General features: G+C 42.3%; 1 long non-coding RNA gene across 5 annotated transcripts in view; it reads left to right on the top strand.

Annotated features, from left to right (window-relative positions):
• The window catches only part of LOC132252086 (uncharacterized), a 189,180-nt gene that overhangs the window by 21,613 nt on the left and 152,097 nt on the right, over positions 1-15,470 (top strand). For all 5 annotated transcript variants that reach the window (XR_009463812.1, XR_009463813.1, XR_009463814.1 and 2 more), the window contains exon 2: positions 5,371-5,432. This is a non-coding gene — a long non-coding RNA (uncharacterized LOC132252086). The remainder of the gene's footprint in view (positions 1-5,370; positions 5,433-15,470) is intronic.

The raw sequence follows: 15,470 nt of genomic DNA, 5'->3' as shown, positions 1-15,470 counted from the left end.
AATATGTTTGCTGGGATGCGTTTTAACCTTATATATGTTTCTGAACCAGCTTTGACCAGAATCCTGCTGAAGTTACAGGCTGAATTGCTGCAGTGTCCACTGGAGTAGAAAAATAACATATCCCAAGAGGCCGGTGTCTGAAATGTATAGCTTTAATCTTCTTCTTTTTCATCATCCAGTAGAACTGCACTTCCATTGAGATGTGCACAGGAAGACTCAGAGTAAAAGCACATCTCCAGTGAGATGTAGATAGTATAGACTTATTGGATACAATCCTGGCACCATTCAAGATAATGGCAAAACTCCTGCTGACTTCAGTGGTATCAAGATTCCTGACATTGTTTAACAGACTCAGAAATGACAAATCTTGTTTAAAAAATGTTTATTGCTTGAATGGCTAACGTGTTCATATTTCATATAGGGGGAACCCACTCGACACAGCGTACTCTTGTAATTGCACTGCTGCTTCACCACGGCATGGGTCTATCATAATGTTTTGTTTTGTTTTGCTTTTTTCCCAAGCCCTGCGTTGCTATATTTTGTTAAATGATTGGGATATAATTGCTGGGTATCTTTTCCAAGAGTATGAATATGATTAGTGGTATTAGTTCGCTTTCTTGTTATCTAGGGCCACACAAAAACTAAAATTAAACTTAACTTCATTTCTTAGATAAGACCATCTTTGTTGTGTCTGTTCAAAGATGCCCTTTCTTCTTTTTTTTCCCTTAATTTAGTCAATGCAGAGGAGTGAATATCTAAAAGACTTAATAGCGGTGATAAGCTTTTTTTCTGTAGTGCAGAGAAAAATCAAATCTGACCCATAAGCTCCTGGGGGCAAGGGACCGTGTTTTTCCAGAAGTTAGTGCAGCACCTAATATGATGGTCTGTTATCCTAGTTTATTTTCAGCTTTTTAGTATATTGTGCTTCATCTAGAATATTTCTTCCAATCACAAACAGAACGGTACAAAATAGCAAATGGCTTTTAAGATTCTAATCTGCCACTAATTGCTTTTCCTGTAGGATGTGGAAACTTTCCCAGAGAAGCTTTTCTGTTCTGTACCCTCTTTGATGCTCCGAAATGCTTTTAAATAAAGTTTTTTATAACGGACCTTGATTTTCAAAAGTAGCCAAATTCATTCCTGATGCAATGCTACTATGTTCATGCGTTAACAACGATCTAAAAGGACAAGGCTCTGCAGACTAAGGGTACATACGAACATTACATTTACTTTGTGATCTACACACCCAGGTGTGAAAGCATTTACAGGACTTAGATGAGATCAGGCATGCCATTTTTAGGGCAAAGTTAGTTCTTGTCAGACAAGAACTAACTTCAGATTGGCTTGGGGTTGGGTTAACCCAGCCTAGAGAATACCTGCATGCTTTCACAGCACAGCCCTGGGACAAGGAAAGCCTAGCCATTCTTCACAGCCCTGGGGCTATGCTTTTTTTTTTTACCTCCCCTCACCCCCTCACCCAGACTGGGTTATTTTTACCCCCTACTTAGACTGGAAAGCACCCCCTGCAGACCCACCAGTCCACTCCTAGACCTGCCATCCCCTCCCCGCTCCCCAGCTTACTTAAATCCATCTGCCCATGCTGCCTCATAGCAAGCAGCAAATGCTTGTACACAGCGATCCCAAGTCTAGTTTAAGTGGCTTAAACAAAGCCACTTAAAGCTGAGCCAGATCCCACAAATGCTTGTTTGCACTCTAAAATAGTTATACTGTTTGAAGGAGATAAGACGCACCAGAGGAGTTTTCGGAGGCTGCAAGCTTCTGCCTTTTCAAGAAGGAAAAATGCAAAACATGGAAAGGAGGCAAGAATCTCAAGGTTTAATATCGTCTACCATCTTGGAGTGGTAGTGAAGGATCTAGAGTAGGGGTAGGCAACATTTTTTGGCCAGAGTGCCAAAAAAACCACAATGTCTACCTTGGAAGGTGCCCAAGTGCTAACATGACGGAGCCCGGAGCAGCTGTTTGCAGCTTCCTGGCTGCAGCAGGCGCACGGAGCCCAGTCTGCTTGCAGCAGGGCTTGCAGCATCCCAGCCACCTGCTGGGAGCAGCCTGAGCTCCGTAGCTGGCAGCAGCTGCTTGGAGCCCGGGCTGGCGGTGGTGTGCCGAGCAAAATAGCCTTATGTGCCGTGCTCAGCATGTGTGCCGGGGGTTGCTGATCCCTGATCCAGAGTCATATCTAGTGTACTTCCCAACTGCTTGGAACAGAAGGGTACAGAGGATGAGATGTGAAGGGAAAGGGATGTAGTCTTTGGCTTTAAAGGGGTCATTTGATTTGGTTATGGGACAGACTTAAGGGGAGCTGATCACTGCTTGACAGAGCCCTTATTGGTTAGAGAGCTGGCAGGAAGTCTTTTGACTGTCTCATTGGAGGATGGGATGTCTGCTCTAGAGGAGGAGATGAATCTTTCCCAATACAACTTGAGATAGATACATGATGATTTCCCCTAAAAAATAAACATACCAAATGGTACTACTTGTTTCTTTCCACTTGAAATGGAAATATAACTTTGAGTGACTGTTTTGTAAGCTAGAATTTTACAATTCAGATACTGAACATCTTGTGCCTGGAACCCATTTCCTCTGTTTTTATGCTCGATTCACTGCTAGAACATATAGGACGATCTTAGAGAATTATGTATTTACTGGACTATATTTTAAGGTGGAGTTCAAGATATAGATTTGTGATTCATGGAAAAGGCTTTCTACTTGATAGGTTCAGTTCTGAAATGACCCTTTTAAATTTGTTGTGGCAGATTTCACTTTTCATCCTAGAATTTTGTTTAGTAGTGCTAGAAGACTGGTTGACCTACTTTGCGTCTTATGTTTAGTGCTGCTTACACATACAGGGTCTGATGCTGCAAATGCATGTATGTGGTATATAGTGGATCCAGTGAGTTCGGTGCGACTGTTTCAGTAAAATTATTGATGTCTGCAAGCGTCCTCAGGGTCACAATCTGTGCACAGTAGCTTTAGCGCTTTGCATAGTTCTGTCCATTGTTTTATGCTAAAGCACCGAACAGTTAAATGTAGTAAATTGTTTTGTTTTGCTTGTGCTTAAGGCAGAATGATCAATGTGTTGCCTCAATGACCTATTTTTTTGCAAAATTACCACTTGCACATGAAAACCCGTCTCTCTAAAGCGTTGCTTCAAGTCTTTTATTAAAATAAGCTGTTGTATTTTCTCAATGTAACTCTTAAAATACTAACTTCTATGTCATATATATGACTTGTATGTTTCCTTTCAGCTTTTTGAGTAACATTTTCAATTCTATACGTTCAGACCATTCTTTGGAGAGAGCGGTTTTTGTCAGTCCAAGTCATATTAATGTACGAGTTAAGGCATAGACAGATGGTATACATACATTAGTTGTATATTGATAAATTATACCTGAGGAAGAATGGACAAATGTTTAGCTACCTGAGAGAGTTGCACAAAGTGGTGGTCATTTCTAGGTGACAAGTAAGCATGCAGTAGCTTCTTGTTTACCAAATAGACACTCCAGTATGGACGTGCACAGACTGTACCCCAAACCGGTGTCACCTAGATTTGTGGGGCTTTCCCTTAATTCTTTCAGGTTTGCTCCTGGATGGGATTACCCTGGTTGAGTGTTTGTATTGTTTTTCCTCTGTTGTTGACAATAGTGTGAGTGTGTCATTCATCTAGTCCCTAATTGAAGTTTGTATACAGAAAGCAGTTTTGAACCCTGTAGGTAAAATTTTCAAAAAATATTTAAGTCCCATTGACTTGGTCTCCTAAGTCAGTTGCTTTTGAAAAAATGTACCTTGGATCTCAGCAGACTTTGCCCAAGTTTTGACTTTTATGTTGGGATTTTCAAAAACAATTTGTGGACTATGGGTGTCTGTATACATTATGGGTTTTAATCCTCATTAAATTCAATAGGTTTAAAAAATTAAAACTTTTTTATTTTAGAGCATTGCATCTGTGTTTACACACACTAGGTGTTCAAATGAATTAAGCCTTGGAGCATCACATCTGTGTTTACACACACACTAGGTTTTCAAATGAATTAAGCTGGGCCCCTGGCTGGTGCCACAGGAGAGTGAGACGATCCAGCACTGCCCCCCTGACCTTGCCTCCGCCCATGCCCATGCCCTGCCATGCAGCTGTGGAAGCAGGGAGCTGGCAAACAAGGGGGGGAAAAAAAAGAAACAACCACACAAGAAAAAAAAAGTGGAAGTAATTTGAAAGCAAAAGGAGTTCAAAGGGGTGAACTACAAAAAAGTCGCAGCACCATTTGGCGGACAAAGAGGGTCATTACATGTCTTTGAGTGCCTTTATGTTTGTACACAATGAATCCATGGATGCAATGCTTTAATTCTTGGTGAGCCAAACTAAACTACGTCTAAGGAGTTTTAGTTTAATGCACAAGAAATAGTTTAAAGTGTCGGGAAATCTTGTTCATGCAAACAGACATGCAATTACAGTGCAAGAAAGGGCAAAAATTGTGGCATGTACATGAGCCCTATAATAGGTGCAATTTTTCAAAAGACCTCAGTATTACTCAAACTCTCTTCACATTGCAGCCAATGGTACAATGAAGCTGAGAGCAATACTGAACATCTTTGACAAGTCTACCTGTAATGGTCAGTGAGTTGCCTTGATGGTTTGAAGACTTAGTTAGCAACACTGGACAAATTCAGGTTTAGGCAGAACCCGCATCTCTTAAAAGGTTAAAGCCTCAAGGTTTCCTCTAGTTTTGCTTTTAAGTCACGCTTCAGTGACATTGTCTTCTTATTGAAGGATATATTGGGTTCCCTGTCCTGGTATACCTGGGGAGCGTTCCCTGATGGGATGTTCTGAAGAAGGCAGGGCAGAGTGGCACCTTATAAACTAGCTCAGAGAAGCATGAGTTTTCTGCATGACCATCTTACTTTTTCAGATGTTAAAGTGAGGGTTACATGGTTTTGAAACATTTTCTTCCCTTGATCTACTAGAATCCTTGCTTGCTGGCCTTCAGATGTGCTGAGAGATGTTTGTTTTCCTGGATCTTTCCAGGGAAAGCAAAACAAGGGATACGTGAGGGTAAGAAGAAGACACTGTGAAGGAAATGAGGGCCTGTCTCAGTATGCCTGAAGGTCACCAAGCAGGGGTTCAGGCAGACTAAAGGGAAAAATGTTTCAAAGCCAAGTAACCTTCACTTAGAAAATAGTGCTTGGAGTAAAATAGAGGTTAAATACTGCCTCTCAGTCTATTCTCACAGGATGTGGAAGCAGATACCTCTTTATCTATCCTGTCGGTCTATTGAATTGTTAGATTGATTACTGATTTTGGCATGGCACCCTGGGCACTTATTGGGCATCTTTGTAACACTCTTTTAATATACTTTACAGGCAAAGGAAGGAGGACCTCTTCAGAAAGGCCAAAGCAGTGTAAGTGAGGACATCAGTCTTTGGTGAGTTCAATAACTGATATTCCTGCAAATCCAGAAGGGACTACTAAGGGGCAAATTGCATTTAACTGTAATATGACCCCTTCCGAGCAAGAGCTTTTTCTTTTTATATTTCCGAACCTTTGCCTTTCAGTTCTTATATAGGAAACCTTAAGGCTGCCTTTCTGTTGAAACCTGTTGGTGAAATTTAAGACTTTTGAATTACTTTTGTTCTTTTAATGAGCATTACAAAGTCTGGCTATTTCTCTCCCTTGTAGCTCTTACTGGGAACCTTTCCAAGCTTCTGCCTCTGGGTTTGTGGTTGTCAGAATTACAATGTATTCATATTTCATGTTGGAGATGCGCTAAACTCCACAATGAGTCTGTGAGCCGGGATCAAAATACTCAGTTGGTGGCATGGAAAAATGATGTTTTGTACGATAGATTTTATAACCATAGCAGAAAAGTCTCATTTGGTTTCACATTTGCCATGTCTTATTATGTGAAGTATCCAAAAATGTTCTATGAGAGTAATTTCAGTGGAAGGTATCTTTTTGGCTGTGGCAGCATAGCCCTATACGAAGCCTAACAAGCATCTTCTGAACCGTGTTCATTTAACTTAGACAAAAGTGAATTGAAATTGGAACCACATTGTATATCATGTCTAAAAACAAGTACAGGAATAGCGTGTTATTAACAGAAACTAAATATTGCTCACAGTTTGTAAGTAATGTGCAATAGTGGTGCACATGTGCACATGCGCACATTTCTCCATAAGTGATGAAATCTAATTTATTAGAGAAGGCCTAAGGGCTAGATCTGCTGTTTTTAAAGTCTTAGAGGGTTGGATACAACGGTGTCCACAATACTTCTTAACGTACAACACTGCTTCCAGATATGCATACAGTACAAAGTGGTGGGCGTAGCGATGCCAAACAGCAGTTTTCCTCTACTTGAGGCGATGTTGACCTTGACTTCAGCGAGGCACTATATACATGCTATCTTGTGAAGCTCTAAAGCAAAAGTCCTGAGGCAATACTCAGCCAGAAGCACTGCCTGCACTAGATGACCGTAGAGAAAATCCCCTGCAAAACTAGGGGATCTCGATTGAACAAGATGCCAAAAATACCCGAGAGAAGATGCACTTGGCTTGTAAGATGAGCAGAGCTGTTCGGTTGGATCAGATTACCCATTTCCCTGATTTTGGTGACCTGCTTCCAGTGGTGGCCCGTGCCTGAATCTTAATACTTTGATAATGTGCCTGGGTTATTGTTTGTTGCTATGGGGAAGGAGAAGGATTATAATACCAACTAACTCGGGTATTAGCCATATGTCAAGAGGTTTGATATTCCCTGCCCTCCCCACCCCCTTCTAGTCTAAATTCTACTACAAAATGCTTTAAATGTTGTCAAGTTATCCAGAACTTGTTTTTTTTTTAAATAAATATGGACTTCATGGCTTCCTGTTCAATATAATTTAACTGGCTGGGACTGTCTTATGACCTTATGGTAGATATTAGCTTGATAGTTTAAAAAAACCCAAACTTAATGTATTGGACCAATGCATTTTGATCATAGGATGTAAGCGAATGTCCAATTACGTTATGATTGAATCTAGAAATTTGTTCATGTGAGCTTTTCATCTAGGGCGGTGCAAACAAGTTCAAAGAACGGCAGCTTGGGTTAACACCATGATAGATAGTGCTAACTCCAAGAGGGGGAGGGCATGGGTCCGCTCATCTGTTGGAAACTAGAAGCAGATTCTTGGAGGGGGTAGCTCATGGCGCTCCTGGTTTTGGACCAGTCATAAGCTGAACTAACCTGGGAGCCATTCAGCTTTTGATTGTCCCACGTAGGCCAAGCAGCTCAAGGAGCTGTTGTTCAGACACTATGGTTTCGTTCCACAGCCTGCGGTGGTAGCAAAAAGTCAGGTTTTATTCCTCCTACTTTAAAGAATGTTAAAAAAAAAATGCACATATTTCCAGACCAGTTCATTTTGGAGCAGCAAATGCCACAGAGGATATATTTTTGTTGCCACAAGATGGCAGTCGCAGAGCAAACTTCTCACTGCAACACTACCTCTCTAAGATGCACGACATATAAATTAACACTGCGCTCCTTGAGCTGCAAAGATGCCCATAAAACGGTGTAACAGCTGGAGAAAGGTAGTCTGCAGTAAAGGATAGGAAACCTGCATATATTTGCTTAAGCAGTGTTTCTTTTCTAACAAAACACAAGGCTTCAGTACAGTATGCAAATAAGCAGCACATACTCTCCACTGATTCAGTAATTTACCCAGGGTAACTTTTTCCAGTTTGTCTTCTTCAGCTTAATGACTGAGGCAAGTGGAATAATACAATATTATACTAATATATGTATAATAATTCTGGCATGGTAGTTACTGTGGAACTCTTTTTAATAGTATGGGGTTGTTTGGGTTTTTGTTTCAGCACTTTTGTTGAAGGGTGCATAATCGCATCTGATTATTTTCATGCTTCAGGCTTGAACGAGAAGAAAAAAATAAATCACCATAAAAATCAGTTTAGTGTGTTCTTTGTTTAAACTATTTTTGTAGGGTGAGGCATAGCATGACAATATTTTTACAGTGAAAATAACCAGTTCTATCGTACTCCGTTGCTGTAGGCACCGCAGTTCACGTTTTTCTAAAGCACTCGCTCACTGTCTCCTCTTCCCCCTTTTCCTTGCTGTGTGAATGGCCATCGAAGCATGGCCAGAATTGGGTGAGGTGATGTGGACAAATTTTGATGAACCTGTTTTATCTGCAGCAATTTGGGGTTTTTTTTAGCTCTCTTCCAAGGGGCTTCCAGCAGAGTGCCCTAACAGGTGATCACTGCATTTGGGTGGATCTCTCTCCACCCTGACCTTGCTTCCCTTCATCTAAAATGGTCAGGCATCGCTTTGTGTGACTGCAAAAATGAGTGCCAGCTGAACTGTGTTACAGGATACTGAAGAAGATGCCGCGCATCAGCTCCGAGTGGACAGATGATTTGATGCTTTCGATCGGAAACCCTGCTTGCAGGCACCAGGCTTTGAGTCTCTTGGCTGCCCGTGCTTGTGCCCACCTGTTCGGATGGCATCCTGCCTGCCCCCAAGTTCGTTGAGTTACTCATTCTCTCTTGAGTAACTAATCCAGTCTTTTGTGAAGACCTTCTCTTGTGACACCAATGAAGCCCTTCTCCCTCATTTCCCTTGCAACTGGATGTACATGTTGTGTCCAAAAGGGAATTGAAACTATGAAGCAAGTAATGGTTAAAGGTGGCTCTGAACCAGGACAAATTATTGCAGCAGGGACTGTGAAAATACACAAAAGTCATAGGGATAATATGACATGGGGGCATTATAGAAACTCTTTAGGGCAGACAGTGGGAACTAGAGGAAAGGTAATTCGAATGGTAATATTTTATGTTGGACCACTCGGCCTTCAGTGTATGTATGACTGAAGGCTTGGGTATTACTTCTCATGACTGACCGCAACATACATCGATAACTTTTGCTATTCTAGCCAATACATTTTGTGCAGTTCTTGTGACCGGCTGGATTACATAAGACACTGATGAAAAAACATCTAATAGGATTTCTAATTTGTTTCTGTCTTGTGGGTCATGTGAATGCCACGTCTGAGTACTTCGGATACGTGGGAGACGGCAAACCTGCTGTCACACTTTACGCAGCTGCATTTCACTGAAAGGGCAAAAGGTGGCTGCTTCAGATTTGCCAGTCTGCCAGCGCTACGGTTACTGGAGTTAACCCGGTGACACTTCTTATTGTCTATTATGTAGCTGTGCAGAGGAAGCCTGACTTTGTCCTTTGTGCTAGCAGTGGTGGTTTTGCCAACTTAATGGAGCAATTCTCGTTTGCTGTTCTCCAGCAGGAGTCTTGATAATGTTCTTTCAGAGCGATGATTGGATCGGTGCTATTGATTAGTGCCAGATTGAAACCATGGCGACTGAAGTTCTTCATTTAGTCCCAGAGCACATGGAGCGCAGGCAGGAGTAGCTTAAGTGTCTCCACGCTGCTGTACTAATGTGCCTCAAACCCAGCCTTGGAAGCAAACCCTACCAGAGAAGTGGGATTTGATATCCCATTTAGCACGTTGCCTCTCTGCTGACGCTTCCCCAAAGGGAGATGCGTATTTGTGGTATTTACATGGATGCACTAGGAAATGCATTAAAAACAAGTGTGGTTTTTGCATTGGCCATACGGTGATGCCAGTACTTCACTCCCAATGGCAAGACCTGAGCTAGCAACCTAAATGTGTAAGATGCTTATTCCTTCTGTCTACTGCTCTAGTCCCCAAGCAATTGTGTTTATGAAGAGCCCAAGTGACTTACTGTGAAGATATCGTTCTGAAGGTATCTTTTACAGCTCATTATAGTGCTATAGAGTTATGTAAATATTGTTTGTATCTCATCCCTCTACATAATACCAGCTAACAGCATTTAATTGTATTTTGCAGGCAGATTTCTGAATCTTTTTATATGTGCCTAAATATACCGGTGTGTGTATATAACATTTTGAACAATTGAATGCCTGGGAAATGTCAGCGCACATTGTGTCGGCAAGTTTGAAATCCATTGTTTTATTTGAACATGCAGTTGCAGTAATTATGTATAAATCGAGTGGACTCCTGCTAATGCATTAGAACTGCAATAAAAAAGACCCCGAGCCTCAAAATTTTGCTGACAGGACTTTGCATCAGTAAGTGGAGAGTAAGGCCCTAATTCAGCCATGTGTGTAAACACAAGTAGCCCACTGACTTCAAAAGGTCTTCCTTGAAGGCACTTATTTAAACTGCTCGCTGATCCAGGGCCTAAAAGATTTGGTGAACCTGGGAGAGAATTTTCTCACCATTGGCACGTGGCAGGCAAAGAGATTGGGTACTTGACTCTGTGTTTCTGTAATTCCTTTTAATCCGATTAATTGGACTAAAACGTTGCATTGCATTTCTACCTAGCTCCTGCCCCACTTGCATGCAGCTTATACCAGATTAGGCAGCATAAAAATCTTGGATCCAGTCTGAACCTTGTACACTGTTTATACACTCCTCTTCCTATTTCTGCAGTGGCTGCTCCGGAGAACATCTGTCTTCTCTTTTATTTTGACAGAGTGGAAAGCGCTCCCTCCTACAGCTGGCGCATGTGCAGGCTGCTCCGGCTGTCCTGGCAGTGTCACATGTAGTATAAACTATCAAGGCACTACTGCCTATTGCATACGCATTTTTATCATCTCCTGCTTTACACTACTGGAAGCTTATAGCTGAGGTTAAAAACATCATCTGCAGCGGGACTCCATGGCAGCTGCCAAGAGCTCATTCAATCCCTGACCCTTTAAGCTACGAAAGCCAGACTGATTCATCTGTCACTGGCTTAAACTGAAACCCGGTCCCTAGGGGTGAGGCATCATTTATTCCCGAGTTCCTCTCTGAGACGGTGGACTCGGAGATCATCATTATTTTTCAAGCTAATAAGAATGTTACCAGATATATCTCTGGTGTCATCCAGGTTGATGACCACTTGTGTATAAGTGACCCCTGCTGGACTCTTTAAAATTTTCATGATACAATACAGAGCCAACACAAACTTTTGATCATCGGGTTTTGAAACTTGACAACCTGTGATGGGAATATAGAAGCTGTGTACATTATAAGGAAGACAAGTTCAATTAAATGCTAGGAGATAATAGGAATGAGATAATTATCAACTGTAAATTGGCAAAGATTGGGATTTTGGGGAAGGAGAGTGGTCTCATTAGACTTACTGTGGATATTCTGTTTCTAGAGATGTATAGGCAATAACTGCTGGATGTACTTAAGCCTTACTGATTACTGATATACATTCACCATTGAACTTACAGAAACAGAAGCCTGAATCTGGTGTGATGTGGCAAGTTCAGGTATCACAATAAAAAGACTGGCAATAAATGCAGTTGTAAAAGAGATTTTAATTTCAATAGCTGCATCCTTTTGACAACTCTGCAAACATGATGACCTATCTTTTTCTAGTCCTCCTGACTATATCTAGTTGCTATAATATATAGCCAGTCCTTCTGGCCATACAAATATATATCTATATTGAGCTACAGACTAGGAATTACCTGCTTTGTACCTTGCTCATTGCAAAAGAAGATCTAAAGCTTTGTCAAAGAAATCAGTAGGAACACATTGTTTCTCCACTAAAAAATTTAGTTTGGCTACATTATCAATTGCCCAGAGGCTCTATGAAAAAACTGGTCCAGATAATTTGTGTTCTTTCTAAAGAGTGCACCTGTTCTGCATTAGCTCCGATACCCTGGTTTATGGTCCCTTCTGAAATCTGGATTATGTAAAGCTGAAATGAACACAGCGTTATGAATTTAGTGCATACTGTACTTTCCAGAGCCAATGCTTTACAGCTGTGCATCAGTTTTAGGAATGCAAAAATGAAAATAGGCTGTAAGGAGCAAACTTGCACTGGTAGAGGATTATTTCTTTCACTTGATAATTTGAGAAAATTGCAGAGCTGTAGTATCCATACAGTTAATTATTCCTAGAAATTTTGTTGCCCATGAGATGAACAGTTTTCTTCCACTTTACACAAAGTTTCACAGTATATTATTTTTAGTAGCAAAACCCATTTCAATAATTTATTTTGTATCATCCACTATCTTCTCCTTCTGTCTGTTCCAAATATGTGAGATGAAGATCATGGCTTTCAGTTTTGGCATGGTCCTAGTGTCAAATCTTGCTTGCATTGCTTAACCCTATAGCAACAATATGGCTCTAGTGGAACAGTACTGCTAGTGACTACTCAGCTAGTTGCTAATGTTTCTGGAGCAGAGAGCACAGGAGGGAGAAGTGCGTGAGCAAAACATACTCTAACAGCAATGCCAGTATACTCTGCTATGGACTCCACTAGGTTCTTTCTTAGTCCTACCATCTCTGGCCTTTGACCTGTTTTTTCTTTAGCTACCCTGGGACAGAAGAGGATGATGATTCTCCACTGGTAACACATGTGCTGGCTTGTGATTGTGGACGCATCCTGAGTAGGCAGAGGGAGTAGTTTGTGGTACCCATGGTTATACAACATCAGTGATGTGCCCGCCAATTTACAAACAGATTAATAAACAGAATCCCTGCACTAATGATCTAACAATCTAAATTAAATCTGGAATACAACACAAGTGTCAGCAGATAATCACCCCTAAGGAAGGGAGACTTAGAAGGAAGATATTTAATTGTTAATTACCGTATCTGGCATCTAGACTTTCAATAGGGTTTTAATTAATGAAAAGAAAAATTTTCATGGATTTCTTGCATTGCTTTTCTAATTAAGATAACTGTTCGTGTTCTACCAAGTCCACCATATATAATCAGTCTAGCTGCAGGAAGTTATATAGTGATAATGACTGATCCATCATTAAATTTGCAGTTAGCTCCATTTAGAAGTCCGGCTTTCAAGTCCATCTTCACATGTTGTTCCTGATACTTTTCTTGGACCTGGCAGACAACAAAGATTGTGTTAGTTGTCTTATGGGACGGTCTGAAACCACACTGAGATACCAGCAGGACTTCCTTAGCAAGAGGTAGAACATGGTTCAGGAGGATGTGGACAAGGATGTTCTCTGATGTGGAAAGGAGGGTGATACCTCAATAGTTTCCATGCACAGACTTATTTTCTTTCTTCAGGATAGTCACAATGTTGGCATTCCTTGAGGTCCCAAGGATCTCTTTATTCTTCCAAATCCATAGAATAAATTCATGGAGTTGCAATCTCAGTTCCTCACCACCAGCCTTGTAGACTTCTGCAGGTACGCAGTCGGAGCAATGGGTGCGGAGCAGGGGCCAGGTGAGAGCCCAGGGACTGCACATTAACCCATTGCAGGCTGCGCCTCTGGGCTACCAGCTGGACAGCTTTGGTGTAAGACAGTGGTGCTCGACCTTTTGGCCCTATGGACTGGATGAGTACTGCATGCTGGATCAAGCCCTGTGCACCCTATGATATCTTTGCCTGGCTCTGCACACCAGGATCAGGCCCCCATCAGCCTCACTCAATCTAATCTGAAGGGCCATGTTATCCAGTCTGCAGGGCTCTTCACTGGTCCAGAAATTTGGTAGCAGGGGAGCAGCAATCAGCTGCTACTGTACCTCCACCACCACATTTTTGAACCATGGTATTCCCCATATAGGTCAGATGACATGGCTTCCTGGGCCAGATTTGGCCTGCATGCCAGGGGTTGAGCACTGCTGGTGTAATGTAAGAACAGTTAGGTTCTTCTTCCAAATACCCCATGGGAGAGCAAGCCATCCTTTGTTTTTTATCTTTTTAGACACAGCTGAGAAGTGTTGATCTTGACCTCTTCTATCCATAGAGGAACACTTTGTGTAGAGTATTTATCTTTATGCCACATACCTTAAGGTGAGGCATTTTTTCCTTTGGAACCTAGCCTCCCCCCCATTTCCCTCCGGCAGTGGCTCAGGCCACGCTTGTGCTGAGTTGTATATTCATATGCAGAGCAAAGCATTTAGTTTGGAAGAGCATAACTCTCCTCAGTGGGCATTTCAACCTAGTCTGCCAAAGTCTGGCAACTGAGCAAAATCACTTCTGCCTCTCCCTTCCCTTGCGGGGTGGTAATTCTATTTTATTGGACACAAAATCCACCTTAAGCGGCTGCCGGAGCTATTTCTGAGTTTTTCAAATTAATCTACTTCTGGATCAGCATAGCAGCCCCACATCCCATGAACCATAGGTGTTGAAAGTTCAGGAGAGAAAGCTGTGTTGGCTTCCACTGCTTGGAATCCTTCCCTTAACATCCAAAATGGATGCGCATGCATAATCATTTGGCTGTGAACACTAAAGCTCATATGTTAAATGGCAGAGAGCCTACACAGAAGGTGGTATACCAGTCACGCTGGGGGATAGGTGCCAGCCAGGGTTAGGTTGGCAGGTTGCTTATGGCTGGAGGTGACAGCTTCTCTGCAGAACCTTTGCCCTTTGTGCTGGGAATGCTGCTTTCATACCGCAGGGTCATTGCCTATGATCACAACAGTTTTCCAAATGTGCTGCAATATAATGCTTGAATATTAATGAAAGAGCCTGAGTATTTGGAACCACCATGCTAGGAAATAAACATATTTGTCTTGCAGTGCGTTCCAGACCAGCAGGAAAAAACATACGTTAGCTTGCAGGGTTTTGAGTGACAGCGAGGTTAGCGGTACACAATTTGGGGGCACCCGAGTCAATTCTAGCACAGGGAGACTTAGACCAAAATGCTGTGGCAAAAATCACAGGAAGCCAGAATTTAAGGGAGCTGACAGAAGTGACATTTTGTTGTGCAATCAGCCACTGAAATCACTCTGCAACTGGGCGCTGACCAAAGTACATGGCTGCAGAGTGCTTTAAAAAATGCCCAATTGCACAATAAATGAACCCTCGTTACATGAGGGTTCAGATGAAGGCACTCCAAAGTGGAGCCCCTTCATTAACTTCTGTTAGTGCATGCCGGGAGCTGGGTTGGGCTGAAGCAGCTCAGCCCCATCCCCAGTGCTGACTTCAGGATGGAAGGAGGGGGAGGGAGATTCATCTAGGGTTGGCCCAGCCTGTGCTGAGGGGGGTGGATCGGAGCCCTCCCCTGAGGTAGGGGGCTCTAATCCACCCCTCCCCACCCCGCCTCCAGCTCAGGCTGGGCAAACCCCAGAATGAACCTCTCTCTGTTTTCTCCCCTTCCTATCCTGAAATGGCACTGGAACTGGGACAGTGGGGTGCAGGGCTAAAGGAAGAGGCTGAAGACTCACAATCTGTCTTGCTGGATTGGCTTCAAAGTGAAGCTTGATTCTTTACCCTCCTGAGCCAGCAGTGAACGTCTGTTGGGTTGGGAGAGTCAGCTTAACTCATGGTGCTTTCTGGGAAGCACCATGAGTTAGATTAGGAAGCTGCATATCTGTCAGTGCCTTCAGTTTTCAGTTGCAAAGTACAAGATAATACTAGGTTTACTCCTTCACTGATGCATATAGAGCACAGATTGGAGTAGAAATATCAAGAACAAAGCAGACAACACTTGCCAAACT

The sequence above is a fragment of the Alligator mississippiensis genome, chromosome 8 (genome assembly GCF_030867095.1).
Source record: "Alligator mississippiensis isolate rAllMis1 chromosome 8, rAllMis1, whole genome shotgun sequence".
NCBI classification, from domain to species: domain Eukaryota; kingdom Metazoa; phylum Chordata; order Crocodylia; family Alligatoridae; genus Alligator; species Alligator mississippiensis.
Note: the sequence above shows the minus strand (reverse complement) of the source record. Positions and strands in the feature narration are given on the sequence as shown.